The following is a 16,861-nucleotide window of genomic DNA, read 5'->3' on the forward strand; positions in this document are numbered from 1 at the left end:
ATCTGCACCCCCCGCCCCCCTCCCGCCCTCAGCCCGAGTTCCTGTGTATACAAGCTAGTTCTCCTAAGCATGAAACAGATGTAAAGTTCTCGAATCATCCACCGAAGACCTCTGAGTTTCAGGTGATGAATGGATCTCTAACTCAGCCATATTTCCCAACTAGACACCTGTCATCCTGGCACAGGGGTGGCGTTGAGGCCGGAGGATCGCTTGGACTCTGAGTTCAAGGCCAGCTTGGGCAACATAGAAGGACTCTAGATTAAAATTAAAAAAAAAAAAATAGAAAAGGAAGCCGGGCGCCGGTGGCTCCCACCTGTCATCCTAGCTACTCAGGAAGCTGAGATCTGAGGATCACAGTTCAAAGCCAGCCTGGGCAGGAAAGTCCCTGAGACTCTTCTCTCCAATGAACCACCAGAAAACTGGAAGTGGCACTGTGGCTCAAGTGGTAGGGCGCTAGCCTTGAGCTGAAGAGCTGAGGGACAGCGCCCAGGCCCGGAGTTCAAGAGCCACAACCGATAAATAAGTTAATTAATTAATTAATTACTTTAAAAAGGAAGGAGGGTCTACCCCCCCAAATAAAACCAGATGAAGGGAAGATGGATTGCTGGTTATGCAGCCAGCAAGAGCACCTCCTGGGTGTAGTTCACTGATGGTCCATGGAACGCGGCTTGCAGTAATCACGATGATTATCATTATTATAATTATAGTTATTAGTCTTACAATAGCGAGCGCCACGGCCTTCCTCCTGTGCCAGTTCCCATGCGAAAGCCCCGCCGAACCTCATGGGACCCCACCTTGCAGGGGAGAGGAACACGGCCTCTCCATCGTACAGATACCTCCACATCCCAGCTCCCTTCCTCCTCACACAACCTGCACAGTAACGCTCCAAGGTAGCAACCGGGATTGCTCCCCAGAGAGGGCCAGTCACAAGCCCTAGGCCACACAGCATGGAGACCCTGGCACTGGATTTCCGAATGTCTTCTCCCCTGCCCTGTGATTCCCACATCTCAGTCACCCTAGTGCCGGGATTACAGGCGGGCGCTATCGCACGCTGCTGGCTCCCCAACTACCTCTGAGCACGCGGCGCATGTCTGAAACCGTTTGTTCTGACTGCAGATCCCTTTTCTGTCTTGGCCTCTGTTGGTAGAACTTTCTAACCTGCAATTTAAGCTGTAGTCTTCAGAGGTGTGTGTGTGTGTGTGTGTGTGTGTGTGTGTGTGTGTGTGAACTCAGCGCAAAACTCCCACGGCCTATGATGGAGTCTTCTACAAAAACCCAAAACAGCAGAACAACAACAGCAACGCGACTCCTAAACCTCCTAAAGCTCCATAGGGCTGAGGAACCACGGGACACAAAGTATCTGATACTCAGGCTGGGGGTGTGGCTCAGCCCTGGGGGCGTGGCTTGTGGGCAGGGGCGAGACTCTACTGGGGGCGTGGCTCGGCACCGAGGGTGTGGCTTACTGTTAGAGGCATGGCTCAATGGCTGAGCGTCACTAAGCAGGGGCGTGGCTTGCAGTTGGGGCGTGGCTTAACGCTGGAGGTGTGGCTTCGTGTAGGAGCACTTAGCTGAGCATTAGGGCAAGGCTCCATGGCAGGGGCGTGGTTTGCTGTGGCAGGTTTAGCGTTGGGGTGTGGCTTTGGTGATGGGGCGGGGCTCCATGGCAGGGGCGTGGCTTTGGTATTGGTGGCTGTGGTGGGGCGGGGCTGATTGGGGCGTGGTTTAATAGTGGGGCGTGGCTAAGCACTAGTGGGTGTGGCGATAAGGGAATGGGACGTCTTCCAGACGAGCAGACTGACCAGTGGGTTATTTTGGCCAGGGGCCGGGGCAGACAACTGCAAGTGTAAAGGCCCTGGGGCAGGGTCTTGCCTGAGGAGCCTGGGCAAGTCAGGTCCTGCGATCCACAGTGAAGCCACGGGTATGTGGTAGGTGGCATGGGAGCCAGAAAGTGACCGGATCTAGAGGATGTGTTCAGAGGTCGCCTTGGGATGCTGGACATCAGAGGACCCGAGAGACATACGGTGGTCGCGGTGGAGGAGGGAGAGCGGGCCTGGCCTGGGCGGGCGGCACCGGGACAGTGGTTGGCGCCCTGGGAAGGACCCCAGGGACGTCAGGATGAGGAATTCTGGAAGCATCCGAGAAGCTCCCCTTGGAGTCCAGGGGTGAGAGCCAGCGCCTGGCCCGGCGGAGCCCCAGAGGTCAGAGACGGAAGAAAGGCGGGGAGCCCGGCATGGAGCCGGGCGTGGTGGCTCACGCCTGCAATCCCAGCTCTCAGAAGAGGAGGAGGCAGGTGGGTGGTGAGTTGGAGGCCAGTGAGGGCTGTGGAGTGAGACTTGGCAGAGGAGAGGAGGATGGGGAGGAGGAGGAGGAGGAAGAAGAGGAGGAGGAAAAGAAGGAAAAAGAGGAGGAAGAAGAGGAAAAGGAGTAGGAAGAGGAGGAGGGGAAGAGGAGGAAGAAGAGGAGGAAGAGAAGGAGAAAGAGAAGGAGGAAGAGGCAGGGGAGGAAGAGGAGGAGGAAAAGGAGGAGGAGGAAAAGGAGGAGGAAGAAGAGGAGGAGGAAGAGAAAGAAAAGAAGGAAAAAGAGGAAGAGGAGGAGGGGAAGAGGAGGAAGAAGAGAAAGAGAAGGAGGAAGAGGCAGGGGAGGAAGAGGAAGAGGAGGAAGAAGAGGAGGAGGAAGAGGAGGAAGAAGAAGAGGAGTAGGAAGAGGAGGAAGAGGAAGAAGAGGAGGAAGAGGAAGAGAAGGAGGAAGAGGAGGAGGAATTAGAAGAGGAAGAGGAGGAGCAGCAGGAGCAGGAGGAAGAGCAGGAGCAGGAGCAGGAGGAGGAGGAGCAGGAGGAGGAGGAGGAGGAGCAGGAGGAGGAGGAGGAGGAGGAGGAGGAGGAGCAGGAGGAGGAGGAGGAGGAGCAGGAGGAGGAGGGGGAGGAGCAGGAGGAGGAGGGGGAGGAGGAGGAGGAGGAGGAGGAGGAGGAGGAGGAGCAGGAGGAGGAGGAGCAGGAGGAGGAGGAGGAGGAGCAGGAGGAGGAGGAGGAGGAGGAGGAGGAGGAGGAGGAGAAGGAGGAGGAGGAGCAGGAGGAGGAGGAGGAGGAAGTGGGCTCAGGTACCTGTGGAGCGGTGGAACAGCCCTCTCCAGCCCCACAGAGAAAATGGCCGGACACTCTGGATGGAGCCATCCCAGGTTGGCTCCAGCAGGGCCGGGCGCTGTCCAGCGTGCTGAAACCGAACTCCGCTGGCTATTATCTTTCTCTCCCAGTCAGTTTGGGATCCCCTGGAAGCAGACCCCAAACAATGCTGCTGACTTGGGCGGGGATGCAAGGAACGTCAGGGGAGGAAGAAGGAAGACCCCATGAAGGATGGGTTTTGTTTGTTTGTTTGTTTGTCTGTCATGGATTTGAACTCTGGGCCTGGGCGCTGTCCCTCAGCTCTTCAGCTCAAGGCGAGCGCTCTACCACTTGAACCACAGCGCCACTTCCGGTTTTCTGGTGGTTTATTGGAGATGAGAGTCTCATGGCCTTTCCTACCAGGGCTGGCTTTGCACCTCGATCCTCAGATCACAGCCTCCTGAGTAGCTAGGATGCCAGGCGTGAGCCCTGGAGCCTGCCCGAGGATGGTTTTAGTACAGTGAGAGCAGCCTTGAAGATGGCTCCCAGTTCTACATTTTCTCACTCTGGACCTCATCTTCATAATAACAATAAAACATATTTGCAAAAGAGAGAGCTTTACGGGGGGTAGCCTGTTAGAACCAAGGACAGATCCATCAGGGGTGCTAGGGTGGGGTCTTGAGAATTAGGACAACGGCTGCATTTTGCTGTTGGTTTCCAAATGCCGTTTTTATATGCAGGTAGCTAAGGAGAGCGCCACAGGAAGGGAGGGAGGACGGCATGAGAGGTGGGGGGCTCTGCCCAAGTCCTGCGACACCCCTGGTCTTCTGTTCTCTTTCACCCTTTAAGAGCTTGGTGCAGTGTCTCATGCCTGTAATCCTAGCTCGTCAGGAAGCTGAGATGTCAGGATGGAGTCTCAAAGCCAGTCTGGGCAGGAAAAGTCTTTGAGACTTTTATCCCCAATGAATCACCCAAAACAACAACAGAAAAAACCCTAGAAGTGGTGCTGTGGCTCAAGTGGTAGAGCGCTAACCTTGAGCACAAAGAGGCTCAGGGTTAGCGCCCAGATCCCGAGTTCAAATCCCAGGACCAACACACACACACACACACACACACACACACACACACATGAAGAGGCGATTCATTCATGATGGTGCCGGCCTGATCATTGGATCAATCCATTGATGGATTCATAATCAACTACCAGTGCTGGAAGGGAGTGAGAAGAGGCAGAGTCTGGTTGGGAGAAATAGGGCCATGTGGGCATGGCCTGGAAATACAGGCCTTGTCCCGCCCCTTTTGCCCTCTGCTTCCTGTCCACCATGAGGTGAGCCACTCTGGTCCTTTACGCCCATCCGCCATGTTACACTGCCTCACTACAGCCCAGAAACCATAGAGCCGGCCAGCCATGGACAAAAACCTTCGCTCCTTTCAACTGTTTCTCTCAGGTGTCTCTTTCTCACAGCAACACCAAGACAGACTCATACGCTCGCCTTGTGACAGGTAGCGGACAAAAACTGTCCCTCCCAACCACTTTGTCTTCCCAGTTCATGACCATTTATTGAAACGACATGCTCAACACTCTAGAAGCTTCCTCAGGTCTCTCAAGAGCCAGGTTATTAAAAAGTCAGGCTTTGTTTTTGCCTTTTGGAAGCCAGGTTTCGCTATGTACCCAGGCAGGAATGAAAACCCATGATCCTCCTGCCTTTGCCTCCTGAGAGCTGAGCTTACAGGCATGCACTACCACACTCTGCTAAAATATTAAAAAAAAAAAAATCAAGGTTTTTTAAGGCTACTTCCTGCTGGCGAAGTCAGCCTCCAGGGAGCCTAAATCGGCATAACCTCTTTGCAAAGCAATTTGGCAACAGCTAGTAAAGCCTGAGGATGCGCACCGCACACGACTCAGCAATTCCTCTCTTAGAGAAAATCGCTCACCACACAAAAAAAGAGGCAACAGCTTGATTCAAAATAGCCCAGGAGGCTGGAAGCAACTCAGCCGCATAAACATGCGATGGAATATGCACACCATGGACTACTATACAGCAGGGAAAATGGACGGAGAACTCCTCTCGGGGTCCAAATAACTCTTACGTACAAACGAACACGTTCTCAGAGGAACTAGCATGGAAACATAGCGAGATGTCTTTATATAAAGACAGTGCCTCAGAGGCCAGCATTCTGCAGACCCGGATTCAACCGTGATTGACTGAAAATACTTGAAAAGAATGAAGTCGCTACTAAACACAGGCAGGCTTTGTCTGGTCTCCTCTCCTGCAGTGAGGGGACACCGGGAATGAGGGCTCAATTTGCATAGCAGGTTGACTCAGCCCTACTCATTTTCCCATCACTCACCTCTCCAGCCGCTCTGGCCTCCGGCCTCAGGGCCTTTGCACTTGCTCTTCCCTGGGCCTGACTCTTCTCCAGCTCATTGTCTATGGAGTCTTCAGCTCCCTGCTCCTCACTGCCCCATCCTGTCTCTGGCAGCCTTCACTTCATGAACACAGCTGAACTCATTTGTTCATCCAGAATTAATTCACTCACTCATTCATTCATTCACTCAGTTGATTTCCACCACTCCCATAAAGCAGAGAACTTTTTGTCTGTTTTCTTTACTGCTGAGTCTCCTGAGCTTAGAACGGGCCCTGGGACATAGTAGATGCTCATCAGCAAAGCAAGGGGGGGGGGTGGCTACTGAAAGCCTCTTTTCTTTACCACCTTTACCTCTGTCCTGCTTTCATGATACCAAAGATGTGCTGAGATTCCTAGCAACAGAAGAGACAATTGCCCAGGAACCTGCCAAGATCCCAAGACAGATGAAGCATTTGAGCTCCAGCAAAAATCAGCTTAGGAGCCAGGCACCGGCAGCTCCCGAGCCTGTCATCCCAGCTACTCAGGAGGCTGAGATCTGAGGATCATGGTTCAAAGCCAGCCCAGGCAAGAAAGTTTGTGAGACTCTTATCTCCAATGAACCACCAGAAAACCAAAGTGGTGCTGTGGCTCAAAGAGCTAGCGTTGAGTGAAAAAGGTCAGGGACAGTGCCCAGGCCCTGAGTTCAAGTCCCAGGACTGACAAAAATTAAAAAATCAACTAAGGGTCTTCAGTGAGTACCCAAGGTCCTGAGAGCTGAGCAGAGTCTTCATGATAGACTGCTAGGCCCCAAGACCTGTACCGACAGCCTGGTGTGATGTAGCTATTCTCTTCAAGCTGGGCATGGAGGCTCACGCTTGTCATTCCAGCTACTTGGGGGCAGACATCAAGAAGATTACATTTTGAGATTGGCCCAGGAAAAAAGTGAGTGAGACCCCATCTCAACCAATAAGCTAGGTATGGTGGCATCTGACTGTCATCCCAGCTACTAGAGAGGAAGAAGATCATGGCCTAAGGCCAGACCTAGCAAAAACTAAGTCTATATGAAAAAAGTCACTAAAGCAAATATGACTGGTGTGTGTGTGTGTGTGTGTGTGTGTGAAGTGGTAAGGCATCAGCCTAGCAATCACAGGCCCAGAGTTCAAACCCCAGTACTAACTGTTAAAAGGGGGAAAGGGGTTTGAAGATGAAGACTTGAATTATTCTCACAAATGTTCTCCCAGTCAAAGCCACTGGGCCTGAGGACAGAACTATGGGGAAAATGTCTGCCAGAGAAGAGCAGAGGGGGACAGAGAGGAAGCCAATCAGCAATCGGTACATGGTGGTCATGTAAATATTGGGGTGTCACAAATGTCTGGGTAGTCATCAAGCTGGCATCTCCCTGCTTCCTTTGGTGGAGGGGTACATTGCTATGTGGTTGAATTCCAGATACTGTACAGTAGACAGGTGCACTACCACCGAGCCACACCCACCTTAGCCACACCCACCGCGTAGCCACGCCCAGCAAGTTGCTCCTTTCCTGTTTAGCCCCACCCTGCTTAGTCACACACCCCGGGGCTTAGCCACGCCCCACCAGTTAGCCACGCCCCCAGCCCTATCCCATGGAATACGGACGGAAGAGATACGAGCCAAATTTCTTTCCCCCAATCCCGTAGAGCTTTCTTAACTCCCATCTCCCATTTTCTTTCTCTTCCAACGGCTCGGTGTGGACCAATGTGGAGTTCTGAAGCTGAGGCTGCTGGGCAGCCACAAGACGTGAGGGTAAAGGTCCCTCAATCACCGCGGGAGGAAAGATGCCAGGGAAGAGCGGGTGGGAAGCCAAGTGTGTAAGTCATTTGCTATTTGGGGATCTTTTACTATCGCAGGAAGAATTCGCTTCTACGAGGTCTCTAGGAGGGGATCTATCAATGTTCACTCTTCAACTATGGCTCATTGACTTCCGATCAAAATATTCTTTTTCTTTTTTTCTTTTTCTTTTTGGTCAGTCCTGGGGACTGAACTCAGGGTCTGGGCGCTGTCCCTGAGCTCTTTCACTCAAGGCTAGTGCTGGCTGTACCCCTTAAAACTTCTGATTTTCGGATGGTTCATTGGAGATAAGAGTCTCATGGACTTTCCTGTCTAGGCTGGCTTTGAACCACGATCCTTCAGCTTTCAGCCTCCTGAGTAGCTAAGATCACAGGTGTAAGCCACCACTGCCTGACTCAGAAAACTCTTCAAAGACACAACCTCATCTAGATTGGTTTTCTCCATAGTCACAACCACAGCTCTTCCCAATGAACATTTACTTGAAATACAGAGGGGGGAAAATCTTCAAGCAAAAGAGAAAGAGACTGGGTCTGGGCAATGGTCAAAGGCTTCTAATCTGGAAACCCAGAAGCTTAGGGTCAAGCCCCAGCTCCTGCTCTTACCAACTGGGCAACCTCGGGAAACATTCTCCCCACACACACCCTCTCTCGCACGCGCGTGCTCAGCTTTATCAGCGTTCAGAGGAGTATATGATATTTCCAACTCCACGGGGTCGTGAGAATTAAACAGAACGGCACGCGCCAAACACTGAGAGCCGCTGACTCCAGTAAGCAATTCTTTCAAAGACGACGGAAAGCCAGCATGGCGATGCGCCGCCGGGGACGCGAGGCGATGGTGAGCGCAGGGGGCCGGGCCTTCCCGAGTCCAGCCTGGACCACAGCGACCATCCCGGCTCCAAAGCCTGGCCATTCTTTGGTGAGATGAAGAGAAGAGGCCTTACCCCGTTAGCACCACGACAAAGTCCATCACGTTCCAGCCGTTCCTCAGATAGGAGCCTTTGTGGAAGGCAAACCCCAGGGCGATGATCTTAATTCCAGCCTCGAAACAAAAAATTCCAATGAAATATGGTTCCGTGTCATCCTGAAAGGAGAGAGCGAGGGCAAAGTGAACGTCCTGGCAGAGGGCCATGGACCCAGCTAGAGATCGGGCACCCGCCTCCCTGTTTTCTAGAAACTTCTAGAAGCTTCTAGAAAACAACCTCTTTCATTCCTATGGGCCAATCTCCCCTACCTCTCAGCCAGCTGTTGGAACTTAAGTAAGTTTCAATGTAATAAACCTCTAAATGCAATCCTGCAGTCCGACTTTCCAAGTGGCTGAGATGTTGGACAGGATAAGAATAAAACACGTCTACTGCTGTAGAAAGTTCTACGGGAAAGGCAGGGCTTTCGGGATTCACTTCTTCACATCTAGAATTCAGAGGCTTTGAGGTTGGACCCTCAACTCTGGGCTTTCTCCCCGCCCGCCCCACATGGCTGGTTCTTAGGTGGAATTCATCAGCAGAGCTCTTTGGGGTGTCCACTGGGGAATGGCACCCCTTCTCCGCTCTTCCTGCTGGCCCAGGCTCCCAGCAGACCCCCAACGATCTGAGGCCCCTGTCATCTTGACCTGCACACTCTTTGAGGTGTTCCTGCCTCTGGGAAGGCGATAAAGGAGGTGGCTTCCCTACTGGGGTGTTGGGAAGCCAGGAAATAAATGCTGCCAGTTACCGACAAGGACTTTAGTGCTAGCTAACAGCTCTAGAATGTTCTGCCATTTGAGCCACTGAATGTTCAATGCCTTCTAGAAACGCTTCCAGTGTAAGGAATTCAGGACACTTGAGAAGAAACTGCTGGAAGTCACAAGGAACCAACCAGTCAGGAACTGGACTGGGGGAGGCTGGTGGCGTGGTTCGCAAATGCAATCACGGTGACCCGCGAGGCTGAGTGGGATTGTGGGTGGAGGACGGCCCGAGCCTCGCGGCGCGCAGTGTACTCCTGAGCTCTCACTACACAGGAGGCACAGAGGAGGATCGCAGTCTGAGGAAGCTGGCTCTGAGCAATAACAATAATGAATAAAAAATCCCCAAACCTGATGTGAAACACAACTCAAGGCAAAACGAGGTGTGGATCAAGTAGTGGAACGCTTTGTCAGGTATGTAGAGAACCGCAAGATAGAAAAAGGAAAAGACAAAACAAAATGCCAAAGACACTGGGCTGCTTTTTGCCACGAAAAAACGTTTCCTGCAATGTCACAAAAGCAAAGGCTGTAAGGGTTGGGGGCGTGGCCTAGCGGCGGGGGCGTGGCCAGTGGTGGGAGCACGGCCAAGGCTGAAGGCTCAGTCGTTGGGGGCGTGGCCCCACAGTGGGGGTGTGGCTCTGATGTGGGCGTGGCTCGTCCATTGGGGGCGTGGCTCAGCTTTGGTACAGGCAGCTCAGTGATGTGGGTGTGGCTTGTTGGTAGGGGCGTGGCTCTAAGGTTGAAGGCCAGCAAGAGGCCCTGAGTTCAAACCATAGTATTGCCACCAAAAACGTAAACAAAAGCTACCCAGGCGCCGGTGGCCACGCCTGTCATCCCAGCTGCTCAGGAGGCTGAGATCTGGGGATCACAGCTCAAAGCCAGCCCAGGTAGGAAAGTCTGCGAGACTCTTATCTCCAGCGAACCACCAAAAAGCCAGAAGTGGAGCTGTGGTTCAAGTGGTAGAGCACCAGCCTTGAGCACAAAAGCTCAGGGACGGTGCCCTGAGTTCCAGTCCCAGGACACACACACACACACACATCCAAATATGGAGCAGAAAAAATGGGATGTCTGTATTGGACGTGAGGTCACCGATTTAATTCTGAAGACACTGCATTCATGGGCTGTGTGTGGGCCCAGCTGACAGCGGGTCTGGCGGTGGGGGTGCGGGGGGGGGGGGGGGGGGGCTAGGACCCCGAGCCTCCGGTGAGGAGCACTCACCAATCTCTCCGACATAGGCGTTTTGTCATCGTCCGGCAGGTGCTGCTCCAGAGCGAGAACGATGCAGTTCGCTATGATGGTGGCTAAGATCATGTATTCAAAGGGAGTGCGCAGAATTAAGGAAAATCTCCCGGGCGAGCCCACGGGAAGGGGAGGGGCTGCCCACCACCCCCACTTCCGTTCCCTCTGACCCCCTCCTCCACCCCAACCCCTGTCCTGCCCACCGCTGGCTTTCTCACAAAGCTTGCTGGTAATAGCTGAACACGGCTGGACAACACACGCGGGCTAATTTCACCAATCATTATGCTAAAAGCCACATCGGTCGTGGGGCCTGAACTCTGGGCCTGGGCGCTGTCCCTCAGCTCTTCAGCTCAAGGCGAGCGCTCTACCACTTGAGCCACAGCGCCACTTTCGGCTTTTTCTGCTTCTGTGATGCTGAGGAATCGAACCCAGGGCCTCATGCATGTGAGGCAAGCACTCAACCACTGAGCCACCTTCCCAGCCCCACATGGAAGTCTTTTGTGCATTGAGAATTAGAATTAGAAGCTAGAATGGCAAAGACTCATGGACATCACCACGGCACAACTTACAACTACCCAAAGGTGGAAAGACCCAAAATAGAGCCATCTGTGAACAAATGGATGAACACAGGAAATGGTCTATCCATTGTGTGGAATAGTACTCAGCTTTGAAAAGGCCTCATCTGTAGTAGAACAGGAAGGAACCTTGGCAGCATAAAAGAAGCCGGCCCCAAAACCACAGGTTGCCACTGGGATGGAGAGGTGGGACCATGGAGGAAGAGTAGAGGGAAGGCTGGAGTGATGGAAGGGGAGGGGGAGGGGGAGGGGGAAGGGGGGAACGAGGAGCCCCGGCATCAGGCCTGGGAATTACACACACACACACACACACACACACACACACACACACACACACACGGTTGCATACCAAGGGCTGTGCTAAGTACCAGGGTGCTAGTCACATTTGTTTTCTTTTCAAGTGCTTCATCAAATTCGGGACCAAAAGAATGAAGAGTGGTCCGGGCCATCATCTTAAAATGAGCTTCCAAAAACTCAGGAAGGGGAGGGAGACCGTGCCTGCGCCCTCAGCGATTCCCAGCTCCTCAGGAGGCTGAGATCTGAGGATCAGGGTTCAAGGCCAGCCCGGGCAGGAACGTCCATGAGACCACCAGCAAACCGGAAGTGGCGCTGTGGCTCAAGTGGTAGAGCGCCCGCCTTGAGCTGAAGAGCTGAGGGGCAGCGCCCAGGCCCAGGCTGGGGCGCATGCATACGTGTGTGCCCCTCCCTCTTTTTCCTTTTTCTCCCCCACATCCATGCTTCCCTTCCTCTCTTTCCCTTTTGTCTGTGTGTCTGTCTCTGTCCATCTTTCTGTCTCTCTCTCTCTCTTTCTCTGTTTCTGGTTCTCTCTGCCCATCCATCCGTCCATCTGTCTGTCTCTTTCCGTGGAGTTAGGTCTGGCAACTTGTCCTATTGTATTTGTCTTCAGACAAAACACAACTTGAGGCCCTCCCTCGGCGGCCTCCAGGGAGCCGGGGTGACAGGATCACAGGCGTGCTCTACCGCACTGGGCTTAGGCGGGCATTTCCGATATTGTGTCCCTTTCCAGACTGGAAGAGGGAACGTGAGGCACAAATCCACCTTCCAGAAGGAAAAAGCCCAGCCCAGCCCAACCCAAGCGCCAATCCGAGAACACAGGAGGAACTAGCTCCAAGTGGCAGGCAAGAAAACCCACCATCTTTACCCGGACAGGTGCCTCCAGCTGGAAACTGCTGACGAGGCACCTTCCTCCCTCCCTCCCTCCCTCCCTCCATCCCTCCCTCCCTCCTCCTCTCCCCCCCCCTCTCTCTGAAAAGCAAAGCAATTCTCAGGGTAATTTGGGGACAACACCAACATCAACAACAAAAAAGCAGCCCTGCCATGATTGACTGTGATTGGCTTCCTGACAGAGAACAAAGCCCAAAGCCGGCCTACAAATGCTGCCCTCAGTCTCATTCTGCAGCCCAGGAAATAAGACACAATATTTGTACACAGACGCAGCCCAGGCCCTAGGCCCCGGCTCCTCACAGTGCTGCTTTGCCTCTTCCCTCCCTCCCCCCCCCCAAACTCAGGCCTCTCCTGACGGCTGCATCCAGCTGCCGTCTCCCTGGGGGGGAGGGGCTTGGCCTCCTGCCCCCAAAGCGGCTGCCACGTTACTTCCGTTGCATCAGCTCTCACTGAAAGGTTCCAGGAAGCGTGCCCCTAGGGCCGGCAGCGTGCATTTATGAGCTGCATTAGCAGAATTTCAATGGATCGGGGTTGCTGCTATTTCAGACTCCCTCCCCCCCACACACACACACCAAAACAATCGATTTCAGACTCCCCCCCCCCCCACCCCTACCGAACCTCCCTGTAGAGCAAATAAGTTCTACTACAGTTGAGCCAAACGAAAGAAACTCCCCCCCACCTCCTTCCGTAAGGGGTTTCTTTCTCTTCTTCCTCGCACCACCCAGACACATTTGTAACACTTGTCTCTCACCCACAGATCCCCAAAATGTGCCCCCCACCGTGGGAATAACAGAGATTTGGACACTTCCCCCCCTCCCCCCCCCACTGCCCATCAAGTCGGGAGAGGTGAGTGCACGCAGTCCCGCAGTCCCTTCTGATCCTTCCACACCTCACTCATTTCTAACCCCCTGGAGCGGGGCCAAAAATCAAATCCGAAGATGGGGCATGGCGGCTCACGCTTGTAATCCCAGATACTGAGGTGAGTGAGCAGGTGTGCAGCGTGATCCTGCAGGAGCCGGCCTTCCATGGGGGGGGCAGTGGGTTCCAGGTTCAGGCATGGGGAGGGGAAAGCTGAGAAGAACCCCTAAATCTTCATTCATGTGGAGCAACGTTGAACGGAAGCAAACTCAGAACAAAACAAAGCAAGCAAGAAAGTTCCAGCTTAATTCTAACCATCAGGCCCAGCTCATTTAGAAAAATACATCAATAAAGGCTGACTCCCTGCTCCTCCCAACAGCCAGGCAGGCCCCATGACCCGCTGCTCTCCCTTTGGGTCACTCCGTTCCATTCAAACAACCCGACCTGCCTGGCCCATTCCTGCCCCAGGACCTTTGCACATGACAGTCGTATTCCTGGAGGCCTTTGTGGCTCGCACCCACTCTCTCCTTCAGTCCCATTCTACAGTCAACATCCGGGGAGAGCAGGAGAGGCTGGCGGCGACCCTGGAGTTTTTCCCCTGGCTGGAGATGCCTCAGTCTCCCCCCACCACACACACACCCTGCTCCCCCCCCCCGCCCCCGCAGAAGTCAAAGGTCACACTGGGTAGTGTCTGAAGGGGAGACAATGACTTCCTCAACTCAACCTCCAGTCCCGCCCGAGCCTCCGGATTTAGAAAGTCGGCTCCCAACTCCCAGCTGTGGTAAGCACACGCTTCGGTGAGCTGAGCTCCGACTCGGCTCCTGATTGGGTTTGGAGAAAAAGCACCGATGTCAGCGGGGGCCCAGAATTACCCGCCCTCCCTCCCCCTCCCTCCCCTCCCTCCCCCTGCAGGGAGCCGAGGGGGTGGGGGCGGGTGGGGCGGGCGGGGAGCCCGGAGGGGGGAAGAGCGCGCCAGGCAGGCAGGAAGGAAAGCAGCCAGTCCCTGCAAGTCAGAAGCACTTGAACAAACCGTCCCCCCCCCAGCCAGATGCGCCCCCAGAGGCCACAGGCACCCCTAGAAATGGCTGGCCCTGGAGTCCACCCCCTCAGCACAGCGATTCCGGGAAGCCAAGTGCTCTGAGGAGGCCCAGCCAGGGCAGCGAGAAGGGGGATCACGGCTGGAGGACAGCTCAGGCCTCCCCCCCAGACTCCACCTCCAGCTAAAGACTGAGGAGGTCCAGGAAGAGGACGGCTACCTCAGGCCCGCCCCACTCTTGGCAAAAATGGGACTTATCTAAGAGCAAAGAGAGGCGTGGCCCAAGTGGGACAGCACCTGCCTAGCCCTCACCGGCCCTGCGTCCAAACCCCAGCACGCTCGAAAAGACAAAGAAGGGTGGACGCTTCTGTCTTTAAAAACTAGAAGTCAAGCCGGCCACTCAGGAGGCTGAGACCTGAGGATCGAGGTTCAAAGCCAGCCCGGGCAGGAAAGTCCGCGAGACTCTGCTCTCCAAAAGCGGGAGGTGGCGCTGTGGCTCAAGCGGTAGAGCGCCCACCTTGAGCAAAAGAGCTCAGGACAGCGCCCAGGCCCTGAGTTCAAGCCCCAGGACTGGCACCAAAAAGAAAACGACAAGTAGAAGTGAGGGATAGAGGTGCACGCCCGTAATCCTAGCACTGCAGAGGTGGAGGCAGGAGAATGGCGAGGTCCAGGCCAACACGGATTATACAGCGAGACGTTATATAAGCATAAAACAGAGTAAATACAGCCTCCTGTAGAAGCATCAGACCACAGAACTCTCACCTCGCCCGAGGCCTGACCCACTGCGGTCATTTCATTACTTCGCAAAATGCTGGACTGGAACCCAGGGCCGGAGCAACGCTGTCAGAACGCCTGGGGAAGCCACGCCCCTCCCGCGGAGCCACGCCCCTCCAACGGAGCCACGCCCACTTTGGAGCTGGGCCTCCCTGGCAGAGCCACACCCTCCCAGCAAGCCACGCCCCTGGATAGGCCACGCCCATATCACGAAGCCACGCCCGCCGGGTGGGCCACGCCCCCCCCGTGGAGCTGCAATTCCCCCCCTCTCCCACACACACACACACACACACACACACACACAGCTCTCAATTCAATGATCAATCATTGAATGCTGGCCAGCAGCTGGCCGAGCTGACTGGTGATGACTTCCGTTTCCCCGCAGCCCAGACGAGACTAAAGCCCCATCTCTCCAGCGGCCTGAGACTCCAGCAGGAACCAGACCCCAGCCAGAGCTCGGCGGGTGTTCAGCACCAGGGCCAGCGACTGGGGTCCCTGCCCGGGGATGCTTCCTCTTTTCCTTGTTTTTACTTGGTGGGTCTTGGGGCTCGAACTCAGAGCCTGGCCACTGTCCCTGAGCTATTTTGCTCAAGGCGAGTGCTCTACCCCTTGAAGCCACAGCACCATTTCTGGTCTTCTGGTGGTTCATTGGAGATGAGAGTCCTTCCTACCCGGGCTGGCTTTGAACCACCACCCTCAGGTCCCAGCCTCTACTCCTGAGTAGCTGGATAAACAGGCCTGAGACACCAGCGCCCGGCTAGGTCCTCCCCTAACCCCAGCCAAGGAAGTTCGAGGACTGGGTTCTGAGACCAGACACCTCCTGAAAGCCATGATCTCTTGCATCTGCCTGGGAAACTAGACCTAGCGTAGTCAAGAGAGTGACAAATTGGAGAGGGGGTTCATCTGTGCATTTAGTGATGGGGGGAATGGGATGGGACACACAGGACCTTCACGTGCCAGACAAGCAATCCTCACTGAGCTATGGCCCAATTCTTATTCATTCATTCAGTTATGTGGTACTGGTGCTCTACCCTTTGAGCCACACCTCCAGCTGCTTTCTGGGTTGGGGGTCTTGCTTTCGCTCCTGATCAGTCTGGACTGTGATCTTCCTATTTGTGCATCCTTTGTTCCACTGGGCTTCAAATGGAGTCATGAGCTTCTCTGCCCAGGCTGGCCTCGAACCACAGCCCTCTCATCTTTGCCTCCAAATTAACTAGGATTACAGGTAAGAATCACTCCATCCAGCTTGCTTTGTTTGCATGTGTGTGTGTGTGTGAGAGAGAGACAGACAGAGAGACAGAGAGTCTGAGAGCTTGAACTCAGGGCCTAGGCACTGTGCCTGAGCTTTTTCACTCAAGGCTGGTGCTCTACCACTTGAGCCACAGCTCCACTTCCGGCTTTGTGCTGGGTCATTGGAGCTAAGAGTTTCACGGATTTTCCTGCCCAGGATGGATTTGAACCATGAACCTTAGATCCCCACCTTCCTGAGTAGCTGGGTTTACAGGCCTGAGCTACCAGCACCTTTCCTATTGTTATTACCCAAGAACAGACAGTCAGCACTACAAAGCTTTTGGTTCAAAACCCATTCAAATCCTAACCTCCTGGGGTTCGAGACCTGAGCCACCCAAACCTCCCTCTGTCACCAGAGATGGCGGCGGTCAACTCTAAAGATCCTAGTGGCCCTGACTTTACAGATGAGGAAACTGAGGCCTTGAGAGGGGAGGTCAGAAGCCAGGGAGGAAAAGCCCAGAGGTGGGAAGAGAGAGCAGAGGAAAGCTAGAACCCGGGGAGCTGAGAGGCAGCGGGGTGGGGGTGGGGGGCTGTCGTGGTGTGTGTGTGGGGGGGGTCTGTCTGTTGGCCTCTGGTCACCACAGGCCTGGAGGGGCGTGGCCGGCCGCGGGGGTGGGCGTGGCTGCCACTTCCAGGGAGGGACAGGGGCGGGGCGAGCCTGGAGGTTGGCACAGCGCCCAGCCAGCCCTGTCCCCGGGAGGTCTGGCGGGCTGCGGAGGGGGTGCGGCTGGGGGGGGGGGGCACAGGCATTGTGAGCGACGCCGAGCTAACCTGGGGGGCTGGACGCGGGCTCTGGTCCAACACAGCTTGGACAGGCCGCCATTGTCCAAACGCCCTCCACGTCGATGCTGCACCTGTGTCCGGCTCCAAAGAAAAGTGGGCCCAGGTGAGGGGAGGGCCCGGCCCCACATCCACCTC

Source organism: Dipodomys spectabilis, unplaced genomic scaffold, assembly GCF_019054845.1.
Source record: "Dipodomys spectabilis isolate Male_0828 unplaced genomic scaffold, ASM1905484v1 ptg000824l, whole genome shotgun sequence".
Classification (NCBI taxonomy): Eukaryota; Metazoa; Chordata; class Mammalia; order Rodentia; family Heteromyidae; genus Dipodomys; species Dipodomys spectabilis.